This window comes from Callithrix jacchus, chromosome 5, assembly GCF_049354715.1.
Source record: "Callithrix jacchus isolate 240 chromosome 5, calJac240_pri, whole genome shotgun sequence".
Taxonomy (NCBI): domain Eukaryota; kingdom Metazoa; phylum Chordata; class Mammalia; order Primates; family Cebidae; genus Callithrix; species Callithrix jacchus.
This window is the reverse complement of record NC_133506.1, coordinates 24,184,613-24,212,570: the sequence shown is the minus strand read 5'-3', so window position 1 is coordinate 24,212,570 and position 27,958 is coordinate 24,184,613. Positions and strand designations below refer to the sequence as shown.

The following is a 27,958-nucleotide window of genomic DNA, read 5'->3' as shown; positions in this document are numbered from 1 at the left end:
GCTAAAGTCACAAAAGCTGCCCAGCATCAAGGAGAAGGACTTAGACTCATGCCTCCATAGGAGGAGTGTCAAGTCACCTTGTAAGAGGAGCAGATGGGAAGGATTTATTGATGTGGCTGTTTTGGGGAAATGCAACCAGCCTCACACCTACAGTTCATTCTGAGGTTTTTTTTTCTCTACTCTTCGGAAATAGAATAATTTTTTAAGTTTTATATTTTTTGTTTGTTTCGAAGATAGTCTTCCCTGCAGGTAAGTGGAGTGGACCATGAGGTCAGCCACTCTAAATCTATGTTTCCACAATCTGCAGGGGGTTGGGACCCATGAAATTAGAAATAAGGTACAGATTTTTTTTTTTGAGAGAGAGATTTTTGAAAAAGATAACATTGTTCCTCCTTGTGGTTTCTAAAACAATTGGTTTCTCAGAAGCCCTTAGCACATTTGCATTTGTCATAGGAAGATGCTGGGTATTTTGTGAGAGAAGGAAAATAGATGATGAGTTTAGCTTTATAAATCTGCCTGAACAGACACAAATAATGTGGTCACTTCAAGCAAGCCAGCTTTTCATCACAGCGTGAGGAAGAAAGCACTTGGCTAGATCTTGATTCTGAACTCTTTTACTTTCCAGCTGTGTGATCTTGAGAAAGTTACTTAACCTCTTTGAGTCTTGGTTTCCTTGTATGCAAAGGGAGGATATTTGAAGCCTACCCCATGGGCCGTTGTGAGGATCAAATAAGATAATTTGTGGGAATATATTTGGAAATCTGCAGACTGTTATGCAGAATAATCTGGGAATCATAGCAGCATCTCATAGAGCTGCTGGGAGGTTTAAATGTTAGAAAAATGTAAAATGCTCAGTATAAGTATCATCTGCTATGCAAAGATGAGATGTGGTTCTTTCCACAGGTTGTATGCCAGAAACGGAGGCACCTCTGGTTCACATTTGCATTTCTCCTGTGAACAGACCCGTGTTTTATATATAGCAAATGTTCACATTCCTTTAAAATGTTGAATGTCTGAATGATTTCTGCACTTGATTTGCTCAATGAATCCCATATTTGTGCAAATCTTTGCTGGTTTGAAGCTTGGTAATAGCTCTGATTCAGTCATTCCAAGAGCTATATCAAATTCAACACTGCTAATTTTTGATGTGGAATTTGATATTTAAGTTGTTCTTTGCATTCCCAAAGATCCTCTCCAGAAAGGGTTAGCCTTCCTCCAGCCCTCCTCCACACCAGACCTCTCAGCTCATCAAGGCACTGAACAGTCACACAGATGAAACTTGTTACCAAACCGGCTCTCTGCAGAACACGACATCTGGCTCTCAATCCATGTGCTATTTTTACAGCGCCAGGAGCTGAATTCGGAGGATTGGAGTAAGTATAACGCATGGTCTCTGTTCTCAAACGAATGGCTTGTTCATGGTGTTAAAGTTTCTAGAGTTGATTTATTGGATAGGGCAAGTCTTGGAAAAATAATGGTGTCAGCGATATGATCTATTCAAGAAGGATCGTCAATCAACAGCCTACCTTGTATTGGATTTATTTGTGATAATTTTCAAAATCCAGATGCACATATCTTATTGTGCCTACACCACCTAAATAAGACTCTTTGGGCATAGGATTCAAAAGGAATCTTACAAGTGGATGAGTTAATCCCCAGTGCTCAGGAATGCTTAATGTTTCTTGTATGAACGATCCTCTGACTCACCTATTAGTTTTGCTTTTTTTTAAATTTCTTTAAAGAGGAACAATAGGCCGGGTGAGGTGGCTCAAGCCTGTAATCCCAGCGCTTTGGGAGGCCGAGGCGGGTGGATCACGAGGTCAAGAGATCGAGACTATCCTGGTCAACATGGTGAAACCCCGTCTCTACTAAAAATACAAAAAACTAGCTGGACACGGTGGCGCGTGCCTGTAATCCCAGCTACTCAGGAGGCTGAGGCAGGAGAATTGCCTGAACCCAGGAGGCGGAGGTTGCTGTGAGCCGAGATCACACCATTGTACTCCAGCCTGGGTAACAAGAGCGAAACTCCGTCTCAAAAAAAAAAAAAAAAGAAAGGAACAATAATGAAATTACAATGACAACACATAGAAAAAACAAGGGGAAATAATTTGAGTACAGAATTTTCCTACTTTAACATTTTTCTCCCCAATCTTTTACAATCGTATCTTTTTTTTTTTTTGAGACATAGTCTTGCTTTGTCACCAGATGCCAGGCTGGAGTGCAGTGGTGCCATCTTGGCTCACTGCAACCTCCGCCTCCTAGGTTCAAGCAGTGCTCCTGCCTCAGCCTCCCAAGTAGCTGGGACTATAGGCGCGCCACCACGCCCAGCTAATTTTTGTATTTTTTAGTAGAGACGGGGTTTCACTATGTTGGCCAGGATGGTCTCCATCTCTTGACCTCGTGATCCGTCCTCCTCTGCCTCCCAATGAGCTGGGATTACAGGCGTGAGCCACCGCGCCCAGCCGCCATCATTTTTAATTCATAGCAAATTTTAAGTTATTCATCTTTATTGAGATTTTCCAAAGTATTCAACTAAGTTTTATTAAAAAAAACTCTTTGCACTCATATTTCATTGTCTTCACATGACATTTAAGGAGTGCATAATTTCAGAAATTGAAAACTGGTATAAATGAGTTTGGGAACAAACTCCGTTGTTCTTTATAAGGATAGTACTTAACTCTTAGTTGCACAAAGAGACAGGCAACTTAGAAATAGAAATGTAATTGTCTAGGCTAGCCAGGCTCGGCATTTCCCATTTCCATTTGTGAATTGCCTCCAAACAAAGACAAGTACTATCAGAAATTTCACCATCTATTATGCAAGGACAAAGTTGTCTGCTCACATTTTATGTATGAATGGATTGATGTGTTGGCTCATTAACACACAAACACAAAGCTTTCAATTTTTCAGTCTTCTTATATAATATTAGCAGAAAAATAGACTTTTAAACTGGTAAAAAAAAATAACCTTCAGCTAGATATGAAAGAAATAAGAAAAGGAGTTGGGAAGGATGCATCAGGTGTTGCTTGGATGCAAAGACTCCTCAGGAATCTGCTTTACATGCAGTTAGCTATTTTCAGATTTAATTGGTTCCCCAAGCAAAATCTATGCAAAATCCGAAATTCCTCTCCAAGCCTCTTTGGAAATAAAAGACTTGCATGTGTCCTGTTGTCTACAGTCCAAACCAACAGTGTTGCTTCTGCCAATTGCTACGGTTTAAGCTATTATGGTGAGCAAATGAAACAGTGACAGGAATAGAAACTCCAATTAAAAGATAATGGTATACCAGATCACTCTTGCTGCACATTTACTCCACATCCATAAGCTCTATGATTCCCAAGGAAGACTGATTAAGAATATATTGCACATATTAAGCCCTGCTGTGTCTCTCTCCTCTTTCTTCAATATGTAACATTAGCAGATAAAGTTCCTCCTATGGGGCCTAGGAAGAATTGATATAAGTCAAGCATATAGTAATCTTACAATGAACATAGAATACATATTTAAGTAAACACACAGAGTAGAAATCTGTATATATTATTGAAAACAGATGCAATGCATATATCTAATATTGATAAGCGATCTATTTAATTGGAACTTAAGCTGCCCAGTTCTTAAGGGTTTTTTTCTATTGTGTGATTGAAAAATGTTTACAAATTTGAATTTCATAGCTGTTTTTTTTTGCATACAATTGGTTTATAGCCACTGAATAAAAGAAATATATATCAAATTATGAGACTATAAATAGACTTATTTACAAGTGGTTTGGTTCATATTTTAAGAAATTGTTAAAGACATATTCAAATATAAAACCACCCAATTCAGAATTGAAACAAAATTATGGTTAAAATGAAAAATTCTTATTGCATTTTGTAACAGTAAATTCAAGCACAACCATGTTGATTGAAAGACTGCAAATTTTTGAAAGAAATACACTTTATTTCAATTAAAACATGTTTAAAATTTTTCTTTTTACTATAAGAGAGGAAAATATTCAATGTAAAAAATCAGGTAATGCAGAAAAATGTGACCTAAAACTAAATTAGGTAAAAACTGAAAGTTTCCTACAATCCTACGACTCAGAAATGACTCTTCTTAATATATAGGTGGTGTTTCAGACTTTTTAAAATGAGGCTAAAAACACACTTACTAAAAGGCATGCCATAAAAATGTTTGGTTAATTTTTATTTTTAACTGTATAGCACAATTGAAATTTTTTAATAATAGAAGAGAATCCTCTCTAACTCATTCTATGAGGGCAGCATTACTCTGATATCAAAACCAGTTAAGGACACAACAACAACAAAAACAACAGGTCAATATTTCTGACGAACATAGATGCAAAAATCCTCCACAAAATTCTAGCAAACTGAATCCAACAACACATCGAAGAGATAATACCTAACGATCAAGTGGGATTTCTCAGGGATGCAAGAGTGGTTCAACATATATGAATGAATAAACATGATACATCACACCAACAGAATGAAGGACAAAAACCATAGGATCATCTTAGTAGACACAGGAAAAGCATTTGACAAAATCCATCACCCTTTACGATAACAGCTCTCAACAAACTAGGCATAGAATAACCATACTTCAAAATAATAAAGATCGTATATGACAAATTCATAGCTAACACCATACTGAGTCAAGAAAAGTTGAAAGCCTTTGCTCCAAGAACTAGAACAAGACCAGGATGCCCACTTTCACCGTTCTGTTCAACATAGTACTGGAAGTCCTAACCAGATAAATCAGGCAAGAAAAAAAAAATTGACTTCCAAATTGGAAAAGAAATCAAGAAATCAAGTTGTCTCTTTTGGTAGATGGCATGATCTTATACCTAGAAAAACCAGAAGACTTCACCAAAAACATTACAGAATTATAAAAAAAAAATCAGTGAAGTTGCAGGATACAAAATCAATTTACAAAAGTCAATAGCTTTTCTATATGCTAATGAGGATGAAATAGCCAAAAAAGAAATTAACATGGCAATCTTACCTACAACAGCTACAAGAAAAATAAAATACCTAGTAATAAATTTAACCAAGGAGGTAAAAGATCTCTATTAAGAAATCTACAACACAAATAAATGGAAAGACATGGATTGCAAGAATCAATCTAGTCAAAATAACCACACTGCTCAAAGCAATCCACAGATTCGGTGTAATTCCTATCAAAATAGCAACATCATTTTTCATAGAAATAGACAGAAAAATTCTAAAATTTGTATGAAACCAAAAAAGAGCCCAAATAACTAAAGCTATCTAGAGCACAAAGAACAAAGCTGGAAGGATTACACTATCTGATTTCAAATCATATTACTAGGCTCTAGTAACCAAAACAGTATGCTATTGGTATAAAAATAGATATGTAGATGAATGGAATAGAATAGAGAACATATAAATAAATCCACATATTTACAGTCAACTGATATTTGCCAAAGCTGCCAAGAATATGAACTGGGGAATGGATACCTTCTTAAATAAGTGATGCTGGGAAACTGGATAACCATATGCAAAAGTATGAAGCAGGGCCCCTGTGTCTCTGTATACACAAAAATCAACTAAAGATGGACTAAAGACTTAAACCCAAAACTATAAAACTACTAGATGAAAATATTGGAAAAACTTCAAAAATCACTCTAGGCAAAGATTTTATGGCTAAGACTGCACAAGCACAGAAAACAAAAGTAAAAATAAATACATGGAACTATATTAAACTAAAAAGCTTCTGTACAGCAAAAGAAACGATTAACAGAGTTGAATGGGAGAACATATTTGCAAATTACTCATCAGACAGGAGACTGATATCCAACTCAACAGTGAAAAAAATGCATTAAAACATGGGCACAGGACATGAATAGACATTTCTCAAAAGATGACATACACATGGCCAACAGGTTTATGAAAAAATTCTCAATATCACTAATCATCAGGGAAATGCAATCAAAACCACAAGGAGATATTATTTCAGCCCAGTTAGAGTGGCTATTACTGAAAGACAAAAATAACAGATTCTGGTGAGGATGCAGAGGAAAGGGAGCTCTTATACATTGTTGGAGGGAATATAAATTTGTATAACCAATATGGAAAACAGTATAGAGATTTCTCTAAAACTAATAATAGAACTATCATACAACCCAGCAGTTCCACTACTGAGTACCTATCCAAACAAGCAAACAAAAAATCAACCTGTCAAATAGACTTGCATTCACATGTTTATCATAGGAAGTTGCACAATAGCAAAGTTATGGAGTTAACCTAACTGTCCATCAATGGATGAAGAGATTAAAAAATGGGATATAGATACAAAATGCAATGCTATTTGGCCATGAAAAATAACGAAATAATGTCATGTGCAACAAGATGAATAGAACTGGAGGCCATTATATTAAGTGAAATAAACCAGCCACCAAAAGACAAATACTGCATGTTCTCACTCATGCAGAGATCTTGAAGGGCTGCTGAGAGCCTTTGGTGGTTGTCTGTGAGTGGCTTTTGCATATGGGAAGTGAGTGCGTTTCCTGTCTGCCATGGGTCACAGCATGTATGAGTGTCTCCTGTGGAGCAGCTATTGATCCTGGAAAAAGGACAGTGTCCCTGGAGCTATTTCAGGGAGCACTTAAAACTTATCTCATGAACATAGAAAATAATGTGATAGGTATCAGAGACTGGGAAAGGGGCGGGTGGGGAGGGGAGATGATGAGAGGTTGGTTATGGGTACAAACATACAGTTAGATAGAAGAAATAAGTTCTAATGTTTAATACCAGACTAGAGTGACTATACTTAGCAGCAATGTTATGTACATTTCAAAGTACTTAGAAGAGAGGACTTGAAATGATACTAACACATAAAAATGATAAATATCCAAGGTGATGACTTGATCAATAGATATTCTATGTATGTAATAAACATATGTAACCCATAAATATTTAGTTATTATATGTGAATATATTATATATGAATAAAAGAGAAAACAAATGTAGAGCTAGATGATTATTTGTAATTACTGTCAAGTTATCCAAAATATAAGCTGCTTTTATGAGTTTAATAAGCCACTTATTCTGAACATCTGGATTGTTTCTTAAAGTAGTTTTTAAAATTAATTATTTAAAAATGTTTTATCTCAAAAATTATTTTGGAATTTGGAATGCACTATTTAAACTTCAAAAAGGCACCTAAAATTTAACTTTGTTACTTTCATTTTTGCTGAGTCATGATTTTTGTTTTTACATTTGCATGGGTCTTCTTTTTTTTCCTACATGATATTATACATAGAAAATCAGGTCAGTACAGCTTCAAAGAGAAAGATCACACAGTGCTGGGCCTGTCCAATTTCTGGCATTCTTTATCAGAGAAAGGATGTGCTAACATTTTTGCCCTTTAACACATGTCTTATTCTAACAGGATCTTAAAATTAATTTCTAATGAGAACCAAGATATATTAGAATGAAATTCCAAAGTGAGGCACCAGCTCATCACATGCAGCATTTACAAAGAAAAACCATCTTCAACGGTGGCTCACGCCTGTAATCCCAGCACTTTGGGAGGCCGAGGCCGGTGGATCACGAGGTCAAGAGATTGAGACCATCCTGGTCAACATGGTGAAATCCCGTCTCTACTAAAAATACAAAAATTAGCTGGGCATGGTGGTGCGTGCCTGTAATCCCAGCTACTCAGGAGGCTGAGGCAGGAGAATTGCTTGAACCCAGGAGGCGGAGGTTGCAGTGAGCCGAGATGGTGCCATTGCACTCCAGCCTGGGTAACAAGAGTGAAACTCCGTCTCAAAAAAATAAAAGAAAAGAAAAACCATCTTCGAAACTTTTGAGCACCTCATCTAGAGTTTTAAGAGAGTGCAGATGTAGAGAGAGGATTTTTAAATGAGTATTTAGAGAACGTTGTATTGCTGGAAGTTGTAGAGACATTACCTGTTCTTTCATTTCAATCTTAGTTTTTGGGGAGAAGAGCTCAATGAGGTCATTCAGAACTTTATATGCAGCCCCTTAAACTTTGGAGACCCAGGATATGGAAATCTGCCTCTTAACCCAATAAATTCAGAGGTCAGAGAAGGGCTGCTGAGACCCTTTGGTGGTTGTCTGTGGGTGGCTTTTGCATATGGAAAGTGAGCGCATTCCCTGTCCACCACGGGTCACAGCGTGTGTGAGTGTCTCCCATGGACCAGCCATTGACTCTGGAAGAAAGAGAGTGCCCCTGGAGCTATTTCAGACCATCAGCAAGGGGACTCCCTCAAAGGGATGAAGAGACCCCCAGCAGTGAGCATCTGACCATGAACTGAACACATTGGGACCAACCAAAGAAGAAACATGGTCTACATTATGGGGCCTGGATCTGGAAAAGCCCACAAGTGCATTCCTAAGAGAAAGTGTTGGCAACTACTTACCTGATACCAGAAAGTCATGACATAAGGTGAAGAACACACCCAGTAAGTCAGAAGGTGGTGTTTCCACAGTGCATGCTCTTCCCTGCAGCCAGTCACTGCAGGAGGAGGGAACATTGCAGGGAAAGAATGAAGTAGAACCACCCCTGCTTCCACCCACCTCCTGAAACTGATCCGGCCACAGTGGGCCTAGCTAGGGAATGGAAGATGGTACGCTAACTTTTGCACAAACATTTCATTACTATCAAGAACCGGTTATTCTAACTTCCAAATTGAGCCTTTATGTGCTAAAGTGACCATGATCCTGTCTACCGCCTAATTCATTAAACCTATCCAAGATTTCACCCAGGAGCAGAGAATTTCTATTAAAGGGAAGAAAGTAGGAAGAATTACCTTGTGCTTTGAGTATATCCTGTATATGGTAGTTGTCCAGTGGGCTGCTCGGCTACCTTTTAGTGGCTTCCAACTGAAAACACTGGGGTCCGCAGAGCTGGCTGGTAAGAACACTAGCAATTGAATGTGTTTGCATAAGCATTTGAAGCCTGCTCTGTGTCACTGAAAAGTCTTTTAAAGGCATGTGTAGAGCTTCCAAAAGAGCTAGAGGACAAGGCATACCCTCCTTGGATATTCCCTGTGAAGTATCATTTATGTGCAGAGATGAAAAAAAAGTTTTTTATCAAAGAAAAATTCAGAGATGTTTGTTAGCTATTCTGCAGCATGCTTATTAGTTTATTTCGCAGTCATATTGTTTACTCACATGAGGAGTCGGTTGGTAGAATGAGCCAGAAAACAAACGCAAAAATGGGAGTCATAAGACAGAGGAGAAAAATAAACCGTTGGCAGTCTAGAAACAGTGCATCTTGTTTGCACGATTTTTGCCTAAGCTGATGATCTGGAAGGGATGATCTAAGCTGATGATCTACCTTTTTGAGTAGGCCAATCAGAGGGATCAAAGATAACAATTTTCATTGTTCAGGAATTCTCCAGAAATCTTTGAGGTTTGGACTTAGAACAGATAGTGGTATCATCTTCTTGGCGTGTCTGCCATTGTCCTCTCTCATGACTCCTTTGGTTCATCCTGCCCCACTTAGTTCAGCAGATTTTCTCATGATTGACAATCTTCTACCATCCCTCCGTTTGTCCATTCTAAGACAGTTTTAGTGTGTTTGCGTTAGGAAGGGAAACCAGAGAGTTCCTAAAAGCTGAATGTTTCTAAGTTAGAAAGGGCAGAGAGCTTTCCATTTTTCTATTAAAAAAGGAATTTGGGGAGGTGGGAGGGGAGAAGAGGACAGATGAGACAGTGTTAGCTTAGATTATATTTTGGGAGAAAGGTTTGGGGAGGTTTTTTCAGCAGATAACCACAGTATGGGGACAGTTGCTGCAAGGCGATCAGTTGGCTTTGTGGGAGCAGATAAGGATCTTGGGGGCATTTCTACTGTACATAATGTAGTATATTTTCCCTCTTTTTTTTTTAAGAGTTCTGCAAAGAAGATTTAAATTGCTTTTCAGTTCCTTTGCAGCTCTTCTAAAGGCAATGCTGTGCTGAGAAAGGCAATGAAAAGAGCCAAGTTTATTCTAGTTGTATATGTTGAAGATTTGATAAGCCTTCAATAAAGACACTTAAAGAAAAACAGCCTTCGTCAAACTTATTTGACCACACTATCATAGTTTTAGAGAATGTGACTTTATGTGTAATTATTTGGAATACACTTTGGAAAATGTGACTCCTAGCTCACATGATCTCAAGATAGGTCAAGAATTCTAGAAAAAAAAAAAAAAAAAAGGTATTAACTCCTTTCCTGACTTAATTCAATAGAACCATATAACACTCAATGAAGTAGGATGTCTGTCCGGTGTTGTAGGCCATCCCCCACAAATTCAAGTCCTTTCTGAAACCACAGAATGTGAACTTACTTGGAAATAGAACCATTGCAGATGTAATTAATTTAGATATGGTCATAATGGAATGGAGTGAGCCCTTAATGCAATATGACTGGTGTCACTTTAAGAAGAGGTGGAGAGACATAGAGACAGAGACAGAGACAAGGCAGAACACCATGAATAATACAAGCAGAGATGAGAATGATGGACCCGCAGGCTAAGGAATACCCCGGACAGCCAGCAATACCAGAAGCTCAGAGAAGGGTACGATTTTCCCAGAGCCTTCCAGGGGAATGTGCTGACACCTTGATGTTGAATTCCAGCCTCCAGAAATGTAATACAATATAATACATTTCTGTTGTATAAAGCCACCCAGCTTGTGGTAATTCATTAAGGCAGCCCTAAGAAGATGATGCAATGACTATGTCTCAAAATTAAAGAAATATTTGATTTTGTAATCTTGAAAACTTAAGACCACTCAGCAATGAAAAGTAATGAACTATTGATACATAAAAAAATAGATGAATCTCAAGATAATTCCAGATACACAAAAGAGTACATGCTGTGTGGCTGCATTTCCATAAAATTCTACTAATATAAACGAACCTGTAGTGACAGAAAGCAGGTGCTTGTCTGGTTCAGAGTGCCTGTAGGGGCAGGAGGGGCTGGAGGATGGGTTTTCTAAAAGCACAAAGAACGTTTTTGAATCATGGACATATTCACTATCTTGATTGTGCAGTGGTTTCATCATGTATGTATATGTCAAAACTTACCCAAATTGCATAGTTTAAGTATGTACAGCGTATTGTAGGTTCATTATACCTGAACGAAGCTGCTTAAAATAAAACAACTTGGGGGCTCATTAGTTTAAAATAACCAAGAAAATATTGTGCAAGTTTGCATGGAGAACTGGTGGGAGCAATAAAAAATGCTTCCACCGTTGTGCACTCACTCTCTCTTCCTCTCACTCTATTCTTGGCCTTAATTGAAAGTGGTAAAGCAAACACATTACCAAAGCAACTCTAATTACTTTCTCTGGACCAGTCTCCAGCAAATTAGGAAAAAGGAGCTGAGAAAACCATTTCAGCCCTGAAATACCGCTGTGGGATCTTTTCTTCCCAGGCAGTCTCAGCATACAGCAAACAGCATTCATCCTGTGCTCCAGGACGGCCCCATGTGCTCCATGGCCGTGCCTAGAATGCACCTTGGAAGATACCCCTTCTCATGCAGTGGCCACATTCATTTTCCCTCTAGCTTTAATTAAATGTCACAGCAGAAAGAGGTTACCAAAACAAATGATGCAAAGCATTCTGCTAGCTCTGATCCATCCAATGAAGACCCGGTCCCAGCCAGTCTTTCTCCATAAAGGCTTGCTCACCTCTGCCTTATTCATTCCCCACAGCTCTTGCTCTCATTCTTGGGCCATGTAAATGAGCTATTATACATTTTGGTTTTTATTGCTACTGTTTTGCATACAAGTCATGGCTCCCCAGTCACTATATATTCTTGTCCTCTTGAACCTGGTATCTTTCTAGTCTGAAGCCCTCTTTTCCATTCTAGATTTATCCCTATCCAGATTGTGGGATAGATTCTATTCCTTAAAGGGCACTGCAACAGCATGCATACTTTTCTCTTACTCTTCCCTTTCATTTCACCCCAGGCCTGGACACATCTTTTGTTTGTCTAGAAGTCTACTATGTGAGTGTGCAGCTGATAACTTTAGATGCCTGCCCTGCAATTCTGTGACTGGGGACTTTTTTTAAACAAGGATGTTCTGCCCACCCAAGCCAGAAGTGTTGGAGCATTAAACACTCCCCAAGAGGGCACTCAGCCAGTGAGTGATGGCAGATGATGTGTGAGTTCCCCAACTCCCTTGCCCCTCAGGTTAGCTAGCTCTGCACTGTGTTTCACACTGCTTTTCCTGACTCTCCCATGGGATGAAGTTTCAGTTGTCCACTACTCAGTTGATGTAACAATGCACACCTTACAGGATGCCTCCCTTCCTTATGTAAGCTCCCCATGTCTCTGCTGGTGTGGCAGAAAACATCCAGGTAAACAGTTTGCCTTTGAATTTTCCTCTCAGTGTCTGCTTCTAGGGAAACCCCCGCCCTTGATGAAATTAAGACTTTGTGTTAGAGCCCATTGGATAGTTGAACCTCTTCCCGGTCCCTGATCCACAGCCCCTCATTGCTGTCTCCCACTCTTTTACACAGCCCATTTCATATAGTTGAGTCCTCACTTGCAACTCCACCTATTGCCATGTGCTTGAGCCCTTCAGACTGACTTCCTGCATTTCTTCTCAGTGTACATTTGCCATCTGGATAGAGATGAATCTCCTCTGCTAGAGAGCTGTAGGAGAGAAATACCCTGTAGGGAACCCTGAAGAAACCATGAAAGTGTTCTTTAAGCATTGAATGCACTGGAATGCACTCAGATACCCCACAGCTCGGTTAGGAAGGGCTGCTCTGCCTCCTTGGCTTTCCTCAGCCCATGGCTTGGATCCTGACATCTAGGCAGTGAAGGCAGAGAAGGGAGAGCAGGAATAAAGGAAAGAACAGAACCATTCTCCTTCCTTCCCCCACTTGAGGCTTTTCTGCGGCTTAAAGTGCTTACTTGGTTCCCAAACTATGAGACCCAGACTGTGGGAACCACCCCTCTTTCCTACTGTGGTAAGCAGTAAGAAATCTCCCAAAGATGTCCATGCCTTAATCCCTGGTACTTGTAAATGTGTCACCTCACATGTATGGCAAAAGGGACTTTGCATGTGATTGAGGTTACAGAACTTGAGATAGGGTAAAAATATCCTGGATTATTCACTTGAGCTCACTTTAATCACACAAGTCCTTAAAAGTGGAGAACGTTTCCCACCTGGGGAGAGAGAGAAAGCTGGAAGAAGAAGAGTTTCAAAATATGGGGGGAACTCAATCTGTCATTGCTGGCTTTGAATACGGAGAAAGGAGGCCACAAGTTAAGGAAAACTGGTGGCCTCTAGAACCTGGGGACAGCTCTTATCAGACAGGTCACAAGGAATCTTGGTCTCACAATCAAAAGGAACTGAATTATGTCAAAAAACAAATAAGAAGGAACAGCTCCAGTGTGCAGCTCCCAGTGAGATAGACACAGAAGGTAGGTGATCTCTGCATTTCCAACTGAGGAACCTGGTTCATCTCACTGGGACTGGTTGGACAGTGGATGCAGCCCAATGAGGACAAGCTGAAGCAGGGTGGGGTGTCACCTTACCCAGGAAGTGCAAGAGGCTGGGGAACTCCCTATCCTAGCAAAGGGAAACCATTAGGGACTGTCCCCTGCACTCCAGCACAGATACTGTGCTTTTTCCATGGTCTTTACAACCAGTAGACCAGGAGATTCCCTCTAGTACCTATAATACTAGGGCCCTGGGTTTCCAGCACAAACCTGGGCAACTGTTTGGGAAGACACCAAGCAAGTTGCATTTCATTTTTCATGTCCCAGTAGTACCTGGAACACCAGTGAGACAGAACTGTTCACACCCCTCGGAAAGTGCCTGGAAAGAGGGCTAAAGCCAAGAGCCAAGTGATCTGGCTTGGCTGGTCCCACCCCCATGAAGGCCAGCAAGCTAAGATCCACTCTCTTGAAATTCTTGCAGCCAGCACAGCAGTCTGACCTCGACCTGCAATGTTTGAGCTCTGTGAGGAGAGGGGTGTCCATCATTGCTGAGGCTTGAGTAGGCAGTTTTAACATCACAGTGTATACAAAGTCACCAGGAAGTTTGAACTAGGCAGAGCCCACGGCAGCTCAGCAAGTTCTCTGCAGGCAGACTGTGTCAACAGATTCTCTCCTTGCCAGGCAGGGCATCTCTGAAAAAAAGGCAGCAGCCCATCAGGAAAGTACAAATAAAGCCCCCACCTTCCTGGAACAAAGCACATGGGAAAAATGGCGGTTGTGGGTACCTGGTAGCTTCAGCAGACTTAAACGTCCTTGCTGGGAAGCTCTGGAGAGAGCGGCAGATCTCCCAGCACAGCATTTGAGCTCTGATAAGGGACAGACTGCCTCCTCAAGTGGCTCCCTGGCCCCTGTGTATCCTGACTGGGAGATACCTCCCATTAGGGGCTGACAAACACCTCATACAGGAGAGCTCTAGTTGGCATCCAATAGGTACCCTTCTGGGACGAAGCTACCAGAGGAAGGAACAGGCATCAGACTTTGCTGTTCTGAATCTCCCACTGGTGATTCCCAGGCAAGCAGGATCTGGGGTGGATCTCCAGAAAACCCCAGCAGACCTGCAGCAGCGGGGCCTGATTGTTAGAAGGAAAACTAACAAACAGAAAGAAATAGTTTCAACATCAACTGAAAGGATGTCCACTCAGAGACCCCATCCAAAGGTCACCAACTTTAAAGACCAAAAATAGATAAATCCACAAAGATGGGAGGAAACCAATGCAAAAAGGTTTTTGAAAATTCCAAAAACCAGAATGCCTCTTCTCCTCCAAGGGATCACAACTCCTTGTCAGCAAGGGAACAAAACTGGATGGAGAATAAGTTTGGTGAATTAACAGATACAGGCTTCATAAGGTGGGTAATAACAAACTTCTCCAATCTAAAGGAGCATGTTACAACCCAATGCAAAGAAGCTAAGAACTTCGAAAAGAGGTTAGATGAAATGCTAACTAGAATAACCAGTTTAGAGAAGAACATAAATGACCTGATGGAGCTGAAAAACACAGCACAAGAACTTCATGAAGCATTCACAAGTTTCAATAGCCAAATCAATCATGTGGAAGAAAGGATATCAGAGACTGAAGATCAACTCAATGAAATAAAGCAAGAAAACAAGAGTAGAGAAAAAAGAATAAAAAGAAATGAACAAAGCCTCCAAGAAATATGGGCTTAAGTGAAAAGACCAAATTTGCATTTGATCAGTGTACCTGAAAATGATGAGGAGAATGAAATCAAGTTGGAAAACACTCTTCAGGATATTATCCAGGAGAACTTCCCCAACCTAGCAAGGCAGGCCAACATTCAGATTCAGGAAATACAGAGAATACCACAAAGATACTCTTCAAGAAGAGCAACCCCAAAACACATAATTGTCAGATTCACCAGGATTGAAATGAAGGAAAATATGCTAAGAGCAGCCAGAGAGAAAGGTCAGGTCACCCATGAAGGGAAGCCTATCAGACTCAGTAGATCTCTTGGCAGGAACCCTACAAGCCAGAAAAGAGTGGGGACCAATAGTCAGCATTCTTAAAGAAAATAATTTTCAACCTAGAATCTCATCCAGCCATACTAAGCTTCATAAATGAAGGAAAAATAAAATCCTTTATGGACAAGCTACTGCTGCGGGATTTTGTCATCACCAGGCCTGCCTTATCAGGCAGGCCTTCCTGAAAGAAGCACTAAATATGGAAAGGAACAACTGGTACCAGCCAGTAAAAACATACCAAATTGTAAAGACCATCAAAGCTATGAAGAAACTGCATCAGAGATTACTACAAACACCTCTATGCAAATAAATCAGTAAATCTAGAAGAAATGGATAAAATTCCTGGACACTTACACCCTCCAAGACTAAACCAGGAAGAAATAAAATCCCTGAATAGACCAATAACAAGTTCTGAAATTGAGGCAGCAATTAATAGCATATCAACCAAAAAAAGTCCAGGAACAGATGGGTTCACAGCCAAATTCTATCAGAAGTACAAAGAGGAGCTGGTACCATTCCTTCTGAAACTATTCCAAACAGTAGAAAAAGAGAGAACCCTCCCTAACTCATTTTATGAAGCCAACATCACAGTGATACCAAAACCTGGCAGAGACACAACTAAAAAAGAAAATTTCAGGACAATATATCTGATGAACATTGATGCAAAAATCCTCAATAAGATACTGGCATACTGAATCCAACAGCACATCAAGAAGCTTATCCATTACTATCAAGTCAGCTTCATCCCTGGGATGCAAGCCTAGTTCAACATACGCAAATCAATAAACAAAATACATCACGTAAACAGAACCAAAGACAAAAACTACATGATTATCTCATAGGTACAGACAAGGCCTTCAACAAAATTCAACAGCCCTTTATACTAAAAACTCTCAATAAACTAGGCATCTATGGATCATTTCTCAAAATAATAAGAGCTATTTAGGACAAACCCACAGCCAATATCATAATGAATGAGCAAAATCTGGAAGCATTTCATTTGAAAACCAACACAAGACAAGGATACCCTCTCTCACCACTCCTATTCAACATATTATTAGAAGTTTTGACCAGAGAAATCAGGCAAGTAAAACGAAATAAAGTGTATTCAATTAGGAAAAGAAGAAGTCAAATTGTCTCAATTTGTAGACGACATGATTGTATATTTAGAAGACCACATTGTTTCAGGCCAAATTCTTCTTAAGCTGATAAGCAACTTCAGCAAAGTCTCAGGATACAAAATCAATGTGCACAAATCACAAGCATTCCTGTACACCAATAACAGACAAACAGAGAGCCAAATTATGAGTGAACTCCCATTCATGATTGCAACAAGGAGAATAAAATACCCAGGAATACAACTAGCAAGGGATATGAAGGACCTCTTCAAGGAGAACTACAAACCACTGCTCAAGGAAAAAAGAGAGGACACAAACAAAGGGAAAAGCATTCCATGCTTACTGCTAGGAAGAATCAGTATCATGAAAATGGCCATACTGCCCAAAGTAATTTATAGAGTCAATGCTATCCTCATCAAGCTACTATTTACTTTCTTCACAGAATTGGAAAAAGTTACTTTAACACTGCTAATGCTTTGTGTAGAAAGTCTATTTTGGTTACTATTAATATCTGCACTAACTCTTCTATAGTGTTTCTCTAATTCACTTATTTCGCTCCTGGTTTTGAAATGGTATATCCTATTTATATGCCTTATTTCTATTATTTAAATAGTCACTCTAGTGATTTCTCTTTTGTGCTTTGAATTTTTACTAAGAACTTAAATTTACAAGAAAAAAGTATAATTTACATATTGAAAAATGCATATCTTACAAGTGCACAACTTGCAGCTTTTCACAAATGAACAGTCTCCTGCAGCCAGTATGTAGATCAAGACACAGAGTATCCCCATTCTCAGAAGGCTTCTGCATGCCCCCTTGAAAATGCTACACCTATGGAATGTAAGTTTAACAAGGTCTAAGATTCAGCATAATCTTTAGGCTTCTCATGAACAAAATAAGATTTTACTGTAGAATGTTTTACTTTCATTCACTAGCTCCTAGTTTCTGTACTGCTGCTGTCAAGGATTTTAATTCAACTTTATTTTTTAACCCCAAACATTTACTATGACATGCTTATCATTTTCTTTGTTTATCATTCCTTCTTTTGTCTTAGATTTTCCAGGCCTCATTGTTTTTCTTTTTGAGGTTTCCGTAGTTAAGATCCTTTGGCAAAATAGTCTCCATTTTGGTTGTCTGAGAATGTCTTTAACCTTATTTTTCCTCCCAAGTTAATCTTTGCTAGCTGTGCAATTCTATACTCACAGTTATTTTTCTTTTAGTGCTTTGAAAGTGTATTCCACAGTCCCATGCCTTTGGCTGTCATTGAGGCAGCACCTCTCTTTCTAGTTGTCATAGATTTGTCTTTTTTCTAAGATTTTTTTTTAAATAAAAATATGTTATATAGTTTTACAAGGATATGTCTACTTACGAGTTTCTTATTTCTGCTGATTGGTATAAATGTGGTTTCTGCATCTGACAATTAATGTAATCCTTTTGGCAAGCAGCTCTGGAAGTTTCTCAGGCATTATCTCTTCAGCTATTGCTTCTGGCCCACTGCCTCTTGATTTTCTTTCTGAAACCTTGATTACACATATTGGATCTCTCCATCCTATGCTCCTTCCTGCCGTCTCTCTGCACTGCATTCTTCCACACATCTCCTTGTACTTTTTCTCAGATCCGCTTTCCCATTCATGCATGACTTTCATTTCGGATGTCTCTAACCCCATGCTTCCCCCACCCATGAAACTTCTGATGTTAATCATGACAGTTTTCTTCAGAAGTTCTATATGTTTCTTCTTCAAAAATACCTGGTCAATATTGGGTGTCTTTTCTTTCTTCATCATATTTCCAATGCTTTTATATCTGTCCATGTATTAACCCTAATTATTTTGTGTTCTGTATCTATTAATTCCAATATTGGTAGCCATTGCCAGTATGATTATCTTGTTTTTCCTGTCACCCACATTACCTTGTTTCCTGTATGTGATAATATTTGACTGTGAGCTCCTTTTTCTCGGAGCTTTGTCTCTAGGAATGCTTTGGAGTTTTGAGTCAAGATGATAGCCTTCTAAAAAGGATGTACCATGGTTTTTGCTGGTTTCTTATACACACTACTAACCCAGGAACACTTTAATTTACATTCCAGGGCATGGATTGTTTCAGAACTCATAGATTAAGGTAATTCTGCTCTTAACCTTCTGATGGTAGTTATGGTCAGAGATTCCTAAGGAAGTTTCTTTAAAAAGTTATTATTATTAATGTTTCTCCCATCACCAAGGCCAAGACATGAGACATGAATGGATCACCATCCTCTCTCCTCTTGGAAGGGTTTTTTTCCTTGTCTACACCTGAGAGCATTATCTCTTGAAGGTCCCAGCTTTATGTTGAATGTTTTTTTCAGCACTCCCACCCAGTTTGGGTCCAGGATTTTTTTCCTGCTCCCCATCACATGTCTCACTAAAATTTGACATGGAGAACGCCTGAGATCAGAGACAAACAGTGATAATGCTAGTTTCAGCATTGTTTACTTCTTTGAATTTGGCTTTTTCTTTCTTTCCGCTTTTCAAGGAATTGTCTTATTTTTTCAACAGCTAGCTTGTCCATAAATTTTACCAAAAAAATGCTTTAAAAATTGAGTATTGGTTGATATGTGTATTATTAACTGGGATTTCTTTTGATATTTTATTATCTCATATTACTGGGAAGGAAACTCTTACTATCTCATTCATCTCTGCTGCATTTGTAACTATGTGCATGAACCAGCAGTTCCCCACTTTGGACAGCTGGAGTGTAATTCAGTGGACAACTCTGGGAGTCTGCGTGCCTAAGTAATCACAAATGAAGAATGAGGAAACCAAAATCGTTAGGTTTGACAAACCAACTTCCTGTTCACCATTGCTTAGGGACTGCTTCTGGAGATCTCTGATGCTTTGGTTTGCCTTGTACACAGGCAAGAAAAACTACGCAGGCAGAGAATCACTGGCATTTGCTTTTATTATGTAAATGTGAGTGCTGTGAGGTTATGAAAAGGATCCTGACAGTATTTTCCAGGACATCAGGTGGCATAAAGAATAATGCAAACCTTCATCTGAGAGAACTTGGGTTTTGAGTTTCTTGCCCTCAGCAATTCATGGACACATAGAAGTAGAAACTTTTTTTTTCTTTTTGTAGATTTCTTTTGTTTATTTATTTTTATTTTACTTTAGGTTCTGGGGTACATGTGCAGGTCATGCAGGGTTGTTGCACAGGTGCATATATAATCAGGTGGTTTGCTGCCTCGATTCCCCCTTTGACTATATCCAGCATTTCTCCCCATGTTATCCCTCACCCACCACTGTCCCTTCCTTAGGCCCCTTAACTGCTCCTTTCCCTGAGTCCACATATTCTCATTGTTCAACACCTGCCTATGAGTGAGAACATGCAGTGTTTGGTTTTCTGTTCCTGTGTCAGTTTGCTGAGAATGATGGTTTCCAGATTCATCAAAAAATCAAACAGACGATCACTAAAGCTCTGAAAAGCTGGCTGAGCTATCTAAAGATATGATTTGTTTTTCTTACACTTCTAGCACAAGATATGAAAGTGTAGAAGACATCAAATTATGTGCTATGGGAGTGACGATGTAAAGAAAGCAGACAAAGCCATGACAAATGGAGGATATCAACAGGTCTGATGACCTGATTTGTGGACCATCCTTTTGCAGAATGATAGTCACTGGTTGCAGTCAGTTGGATTCTTTCTTATAACAGGAAAGTTAATGCTTTACACTTTAAAGGTCAGAACCTGTGTGGAAAACATCTGTGTGTGGCTACGAAAGGCATTAGGGAAGGCACTTGGCTCATTATCCCGAGGATATAACAAGGTTCTAAGTCCAGGCTTCTAGTATCAGTCACTCAATCTCTATTTGCAGGAGAACTTATTTGCCCAAGTCCCTGATAACCAGTAATGAGCAGCAATTGAGAAGATGGTGACAGTAACCTTCCTTCTGTTTTCAACCTCATTATTTGGTTGGAGCCTGGTGCACTAATTTAGGGCTCAGATCAAAAGTTTTGTTTATAAAAGGACAAATGCAGTGTTGAACTAGAGAATCACAGTCTTATCCTCACACAAAAGTTACCGTTTTCTAGTTTTTACTAAACACTATTCAATTTGCCCAATCTCTTTGATGAGGAAAACAGCCATCTATGGGAGGAAAAACAAAAAGAGAGAAGAGAAAAAGCAGACTATTGTATGAACGGCAAAAGTGACATGAGAAACACAACTTGTTTGCTGCTAATCAGTAGAGATTTGCCGAAACTTGAACCCAACTTGCTGTGTGTTTAAGGATATCAGTTTCCATTGTACCCAAGATTCTGGATGACAAAGGAGACTCTTGTGTATTCTTGAGAAAGTTAATACATTCTTTATCTTACATAAATGGAAACACACTGTGTGTATCATCCTGCTTTTCTGCTTTTCCCACTTTCTTGAAACTTGCCTTACATGAATATGCAAAAGGCCACATTCTTTATGGCTGCTTGGTTTTGCATTCTATGGATAAGCCCACCAATCCCCTATTTATGGATATTTATGATACTTTCAATCTTTCTTGATTAGAAACTATGATGCAATCAATAACTTCAAGCACATATCATTTTGCACTTTGGATGATAAATACGACCAATATTTCCTAGAATTAGAAAGATATTGCTGAATTGAAGGATGTTGGTACTTGTAATGTTAGCAGATTTTGCCCAATTTCTCTCTATAGAGGCTCTATCGATTTTCTTTCCCACAGCAATACATAAAAGTGCTGATTTCCCCACGCTGCATGCTCTCTGATATAATGTGTTGTCAGGCTTGTTGACCTTTTCCAAGTTAATAAGAGAAAAATGGTAATTGCAATTTTAATATGCATTTCTCTTATAAACAGCACTGAGTAACTTTCCTGCTGTCTAAGAGCTATGGACAGCTTAGGCCGTGACTACGGTGGTTTTTCTCTTTTGGGATTCCAGGATTTACTAGAGTAGTGTTTAGAGCAAATTGAGGCTGACTTTTGGGCATAAGAAATTCAGGGTAGGCCCAATTTGAGATTCAATTTCACTGAGTCTGCACATTGCATGTGTAAAATCTACTGCGATGGAAATAAACTATGTCAACAAGATGCTGCCATAAATGCAAGTTTAATGACATGAAACATATTTACAATAAAATATTAAAGGAAAAAAGTAGGTTAAAATACAGTACAATGTGATCTCTCGTCCTCTTTTAAAAAGATAGGATCTGTTTGTAGAAAGGTGCCTGGAAGGATGTATATGGAAAATTAACCCATGGTTATTTCTGAATGGAAGGACTATATGATATTTTACTGTAATTTATGCTTCTCTGTATTTTTGAATTATTTTCAGTTACTAATTTCTAAAAATAATATTTTAAAAATATAGTCTGCCTCATGGGTGGAGAGCTATAAAAATACACAAAGTGATGAGAAGAACACAGGGGTCAGGAAACTCAATTTTTAGTCCCAGTTCTGCTGTTAATATGCTCTGAGATGACTGAGCTTATAATTTAATTTTTTTCTAGGCCTCAGCATCATTTGTAAAATGGGGAAGAATTGGGCAAGCTTTTTATTTTTGATTCCTTAGAGCTCTAAAATCGTATCTAATATGTTAAGGTGAGTTAATGCTGATTAAGTTCTTTTAAAGGTATATATTTAGGCTCTGAATAGTTGCACTTCATAAAATTAAGGTAATTCTGTGTGTGTTGGTTGTTTCTTATGTAAATGATTGTCTGTGAACTGTATTGCTGTGCCATGCAAAGCAAAAGTCTTCACACTGAGTAATTATCTTTTCAAGGCTCGTTGAAAGAGGTTACCTTGGTAACAAGAAATCAAAACCCACCCACTTCATCTTAGGGGTCAGAACAAGGTTCTCCATGTAATCATCAGTTCTGTTCTTCAGGTAAAAACCGTGAAGAAGCCTCAGTGAGAATGTTCATATATTAGTAACAAGTAGTTTTGTATTCAAAGACACAGTTCTTTGCCTTGTTCTAGTTCAGGCCTGTTGTCCTGATGGAAATATTAAGAGCACACTTTTTCATTTTCTGAAGTTTTCCTGTTTGCAGATAAATTACTTTGGTTCCTCCAGCTCCTCAGCACCTTAGATAGATCTTTTTTTTTATTTTTTCTTTTTTAAATTATACTTTAAGTTCTGGGATACACGTGCAGAACATGCAGGCTCGTTACATAGGTATACACCTGCCATGATGGTTTGCTCCACCCATCAACCTGTTGTCTATATTAGGTATTTCTTCTAATGCTATCTCTCCCCTAACCCCCCACTCACCAACAGGCCCCAGTGTGTGATGTTCCCCTCCCTGTGTCCATGTGTTCTCATTGTTCAACTCCTATGTATGAGTCAAAACTTGCAGTGTTTGGTTTTCTGTTCTTATGTTAGTTTGCTGAGAATGATGGTTTCCAGCTTCATCCATGGCCCTGAAAAGGAAATGAACTCATATTTTTGCATCGCTGCATAGTATTCCATGGGGCATATATGCCATGGTATGTATGTGCCACATTTCAACCCACATGTTCACATCACTGATAAACATTTGCATTGGTTCCAAGTTTTTTGCTATTGTGAATAGTGCTGCAGTAAATACATGTGTGCATGTGTCTTTATAGTAGAATGATATATAATCCTTTGGGTATAAACCCAGTAATGGAATTGCTGGGTCAAATGGTATTTCTGGTTCTAAATCCTTGAAGAATTACCACACTGTCTTCCACAATGGTTGCATTCATTTACACTCCCACCAACAGTGTAAAATTGTTCCTATTTCTCCACATCCTCTCCAGCATCTGTTGTTTCTTCACTTTTTAATGATCACCATTCTAACTGGCAGAAGATGATCTCATTGTGATTTTGATTTGCATTTCTCTAATGACCAGTGATGATGAGCTTTGTTTCATATGTTTGTTGGCCACATAAATGTCTTCTTTTGAAAAGTGTTTGTTCATATCCTTTGCCTATTTTTTGATGGGGTGTTTTTTTTTTTTTCTTGTAAATTTGTTTAAGTTCCTTGTAGATTCTGGATATTAGCCCTTTGTCAGATGGATAGATTGCAAAGATTTTCTCCCATTCTATAGGATGCCTGTTCACTCCAATAATAGTTTCTTTTGCTTTGCAGAAGCTCTTGAGTTTAATTAGATAGAATTTGTCAATTTTGGCTTTTGTTGTCATTGCTTTTGAGGTTTTAGTCATGAAGTCTTTGCCCATACCTATGTCTTGAATGGTATTGCCTAGGTTTTCTTCTAGGGATTTTATGGTTTTAGAGCCTACATTTAAGTCTTTTATCCCTCTTGAGTTAATTTTTGTATAAGGTGTAAGGAAAAGATCCCGTTTCAGTTTTCTGCATATTACTAGCCAGTTTTCTCAACACCATTTATTAAATAGGGAATATTTTCCCTATTGCTTGCTTTTGTCAGGTTTGTCAAAGATCAGATGATCGTAGATGTGTGACATTATTTCTGAGGCCTCAGTTCTGTTCCGTTGGTCTATATATCTGTTTTGGTACCAGTGCCATGCTGTTTTGGTTATTGTAGCCTTGTAGTATAGTTTGAAGTCAGGTAGAGTGATGCCTCCAGCTTTGTTCTTTTTGCTTAGGATTGTCTTGGCTATACAGGCTCGTTTTTGGTTCCATATGAAACTTAAAATAGTTTTTTTTTCTAATTCTGTGAAGAAAATCAATGATAGTTTGATGGGGATAGCATTGAATCTATAAATTACTTTGGGCAGTATGGCCATTTTTGCAATATTGATTCTTCCTATCCATGAGCATGGTTAAAGCATGGAGGTAGAAGGACCCAAGGACGCTCTTTCTCCCTTGGTTTCTCTATTCACTTCACTGATCAAGAATGAGAACTATTAATGACTTGGGGTATGCTTCTCGAAATCTTACACTTGTAAGAAGCAATGGAAATTAAGTAAGGTTTCCCCATGATTTTATAGATGAAAAAGCTGTGAAGTTGGAAGCAAAGCTTCTGAGTCCAGTGGTCTTTTCAGGCCAGCACTTTGATCAAAGGAAATTCCAGCCCTGAGGGCTCACTTGCGTGTGAGCCCTGCCTTCCCTTAACACAGTCATCAAGGGTTAGCTTTGAAATCCCTGCAGAACTGTACAGAACCTCTCACTTCTTTCTCTTTTAAACCAGGAGCACACAGTGTTCACCATAGAGCCTCCTACTCACTTCACGAAATTGACAAGGGAAAGCAGTGTTCTGGTGAGCCAAGCACAAAATGCGAAGGTAATTCAAGCAAGGGTGAGTCTGGGACAAGACTGCCCTGGGATACTTTCCGTCCTCCCTTAAGCTTCTTTGTCCACAAGATCCTGCAGGCTCAAGTCAGAGCTGACAATACTTGTCTGGAGAGACTCAGCAACAGGCTCCCACCTGCACCAGGGCAGCCCTGATGAATCAGTAAAGAGAATGTTATCAGTGTAGCACTTGCAGGCTGTTGCTGAATAGCTTTTAATCAGCAATCTAGGGATCCCCTCTCAGAGCTTGGGGAAAACAAAGCGAGGAGAAGCAGGTTGTATTCAAAGCACTGAGTAGGCATCAAAGGCAGCATAAATTCAGCCAACTGGAAATTTACTTTAAATAAAAACACAGTTTTATACTACCAACGGGCTTACCTTGGAAACACAGCTCCATCTTCCCTGCAATATGGCTCATTTTATTTCCTCCACTAAAAGGAGTTGCCGAAACAATGTTTCAGCGCCTGTGAATAACACAAATACAATCAACAAATGTAGCTGTCTCACAGTTAGCCCTGGGTTTGGAGGGGAGATGTGGGGAGATGCTCCCCCAGCCTGATCATCTCCCAAGAATTCCGCCAGCATTTCCCCAGGAGGCAGCTGTTGGCTCACTCTCCTGAGAACTGGCTGACTTGAAGTACTTGGGCTGGAAGTGATCAGTAAAGATTCTTGCTCAGCCCCCTTTTATAAATGTAGAAACAGATTCAAAAAAATTTAGGAGACTTATTGAAGTTACATTATTTGCTGTTTCATCGTTTTACTGACTGTAAGAGCACCTCCCAAAGAATGGCTGAGATGAGGGATGTGTCAGATTTAATGAGTCAGCAAGTAATTAGTGAGAACTCATAACGAACCTGGCCCTAATTTCAGAGATGAAGACAGGTCCCAGGAGACTGGCTTTGCCGGTGCCTGCCACAGCACTATGTGTATTTACAATGACAGGTCCACTAAAAACCCATTCTTCCTGCCAGTTCTACCGAACAATGGAACTGTGACCTGCCCTCTCCTCCCATCCTACTTCCTGGCTCTTACCCTCTCCTCCCATCCTACTTCCTGGCTCTTACCCTCTCCTCCCATCCTACTTCCTGGCTCTTACCCTCTGACCTGGACACTCACATCACAAGAGCGCTGTCTAGTGTCTTTTGCCTTCATTATTGATCTATTGGGGTCATCGTTCATACTGCTGCCCAAATGAACTTCTATCAACATCATGGAATTGTGTGGCTTCCCTGATTGAAGACTTTGATAGTTATTTAATGCCAAACTACTACCTAACAGATGAATTTCCCCTGGAAGTGAACTTGGCCTATCTGTCCATCCTTATTTTTTTGAGTTGAGTTGATCTATGTTTTACAGTAATGAACTAATTATAACTCCACAACATGTGGCTCCATTCCCAGCCCCGTGACTTCATTGCTGCTGCTTTGGCTGGGAATGCCTCTCCCTGCATCCACCTGGTGAACAACTACTTTATTTCACAGGATGTCTCATATCCAGCAACCTCTCCAGCAACCAGCGATTGTAATGTAAATCAGCATGTGTGTAGATTAAAGGCTAAATGGATCTTATTATTATTAGAGTGGGCTTCTTCCTGTGGTCTCATTTTGCAGAAAACTTCAGCAAATGGCAGGCTGCTTCAAATTCTCATTCTGTGAGGTTTGAAGAAGGCAATATCCCTGCAAGACATTGCGGCAAGGTTGACTCTCTTTTTTTGTATGCCCATAGAAGACCAGAACTAGGTGTGACTCCAGAGCTCACACCTTCCTAACTCAGAAGTTTGCTGCTTAGTGATACGAAACTGAAAGGAGGCTTTTATTAGACCACTTGATGATGCAAACGCTTTAGGAAATGTTAGATGATCTCCTCAAACTCTGAGTAGGGATTGACTTCTGGAAGAAAGTAACAATGCTTATCAAAGCCAACAAGATACTATGAGAAAGGCTGCTTACTTAGGCCAGTTTCCATAAGAAACCACCCGAGATAAGAATTCCTGTGCAACTTTATATATATGTATATAAAAATCCCAGAAGGACACAGTGAGGGAGGGAGTAAATAAAGTCCCAAGTGGAAATAAGGATGCTGGGCTTTCATATTCCTGCACCATCAGTTAGTCAGTCATCAGCCAGGGCTACCGCAGGGAAGATAATTTCCATGGGACCCCCTGCTCTCTGTGCTGCCTGTCTGTTCCAAGTGTGCAGTGTGGTGCCAGTAGTCCCAGGGAGCCCCTGAAGAGAGGCACAGATGCAAGCCATTGGAACCCAAACACTCAGAAGCCAAGGGAAGGGCTTGCAAAACCAGTAAAAAGGGATCCATGGAATATACTACGTTTGCCTTCTGTGATAGTTTATGTATCCACTTGACTGAGCCACGGGGTGACCAGACGCTTGGTAAACATTTTTCCAGGCATTTCTATGAGGATGCTTTTGGATAATACTCACATTTGTACCAATAGATTGAGGAAAGCAGATTGCCCTCCCTAATGTGGGTGGGTCTCATTCAATCAGTTGAAAGCCCAAATAGAATAAAAGGCAGATTCTCTCTCAAGTAAGAGAAATTTTCCTGCTTCTGGACTTGAACTGACACCTCAGCTCTTCCTGAGTCTTGAGGTTGCTGGCCTTCAGACTGGAACAAAACCTGTGACTCTCCAGGGTCTCCAGCTTTCCAGTTCATCTTGCAGATCTTGGGATTTGCCTGCATTCATAATCACATAAACTCAATTGGCTCATGTGCTCATACAATATATATATTATTGCATAGTTGGTATACATATAGGTATGCATGTGAGAGAGAGAGAGACTTGACCTTCCAACTTGACTCTAAATGGACGAACATTTTGTTTTGAGGATTCAGATGCTATTGGTTTCTTAAGTTGTCTGAACCTCCTGTGATCCTTTGGATGCAAACTGCCTAGTGTAATGCTAGTACTCTTTAAACAAATGGAGAGATGGAACAGGATGAGATAACAAGTGGGACTGGCAAGACGGATTTGGTGACTAAAAATAGCTGCATGGAATTCAAAGCCTGGGACTGTAGAGGTCATTCATTTATTTCATAAGTTCTCACTGAGACCCCATTTATTTAAGGAAACAGCATTGGCTGGGGTCAGGGCACTCTGAGAGAAAGTGGAGGATCTGTCTCCCTGACCCAAGG

General features: G+C 39.5%; 1 long non-coding RNA gene across 2 annotated transcripts; it reads left to right on the top strand.

The window, feature by feature from the left end:
• On the top strand, positions 1-25,109 carry LOC118154052 (uncharacterized). Of its 2 annotated transcripts, none has more exons than XR_004743979.3 (3): positions 1-249; positions 1,188-1,373; positions 7,411-9,960. It is a non-coding gene; the product is annotated as an uncharacterized LOC118154052 (long non-coding RNA). The 2 variants fall into 2 exon arrangements; XR_013536339.1 differs by lacking the exon at positions 7,411-9,960 and adding an exon at positions 24,708-25,109 and having other exon boundaries at positions 2-249.
• The last annotated feature ends 2,849 nt before the right edge of the window (positions 25,110-27,958 follow it).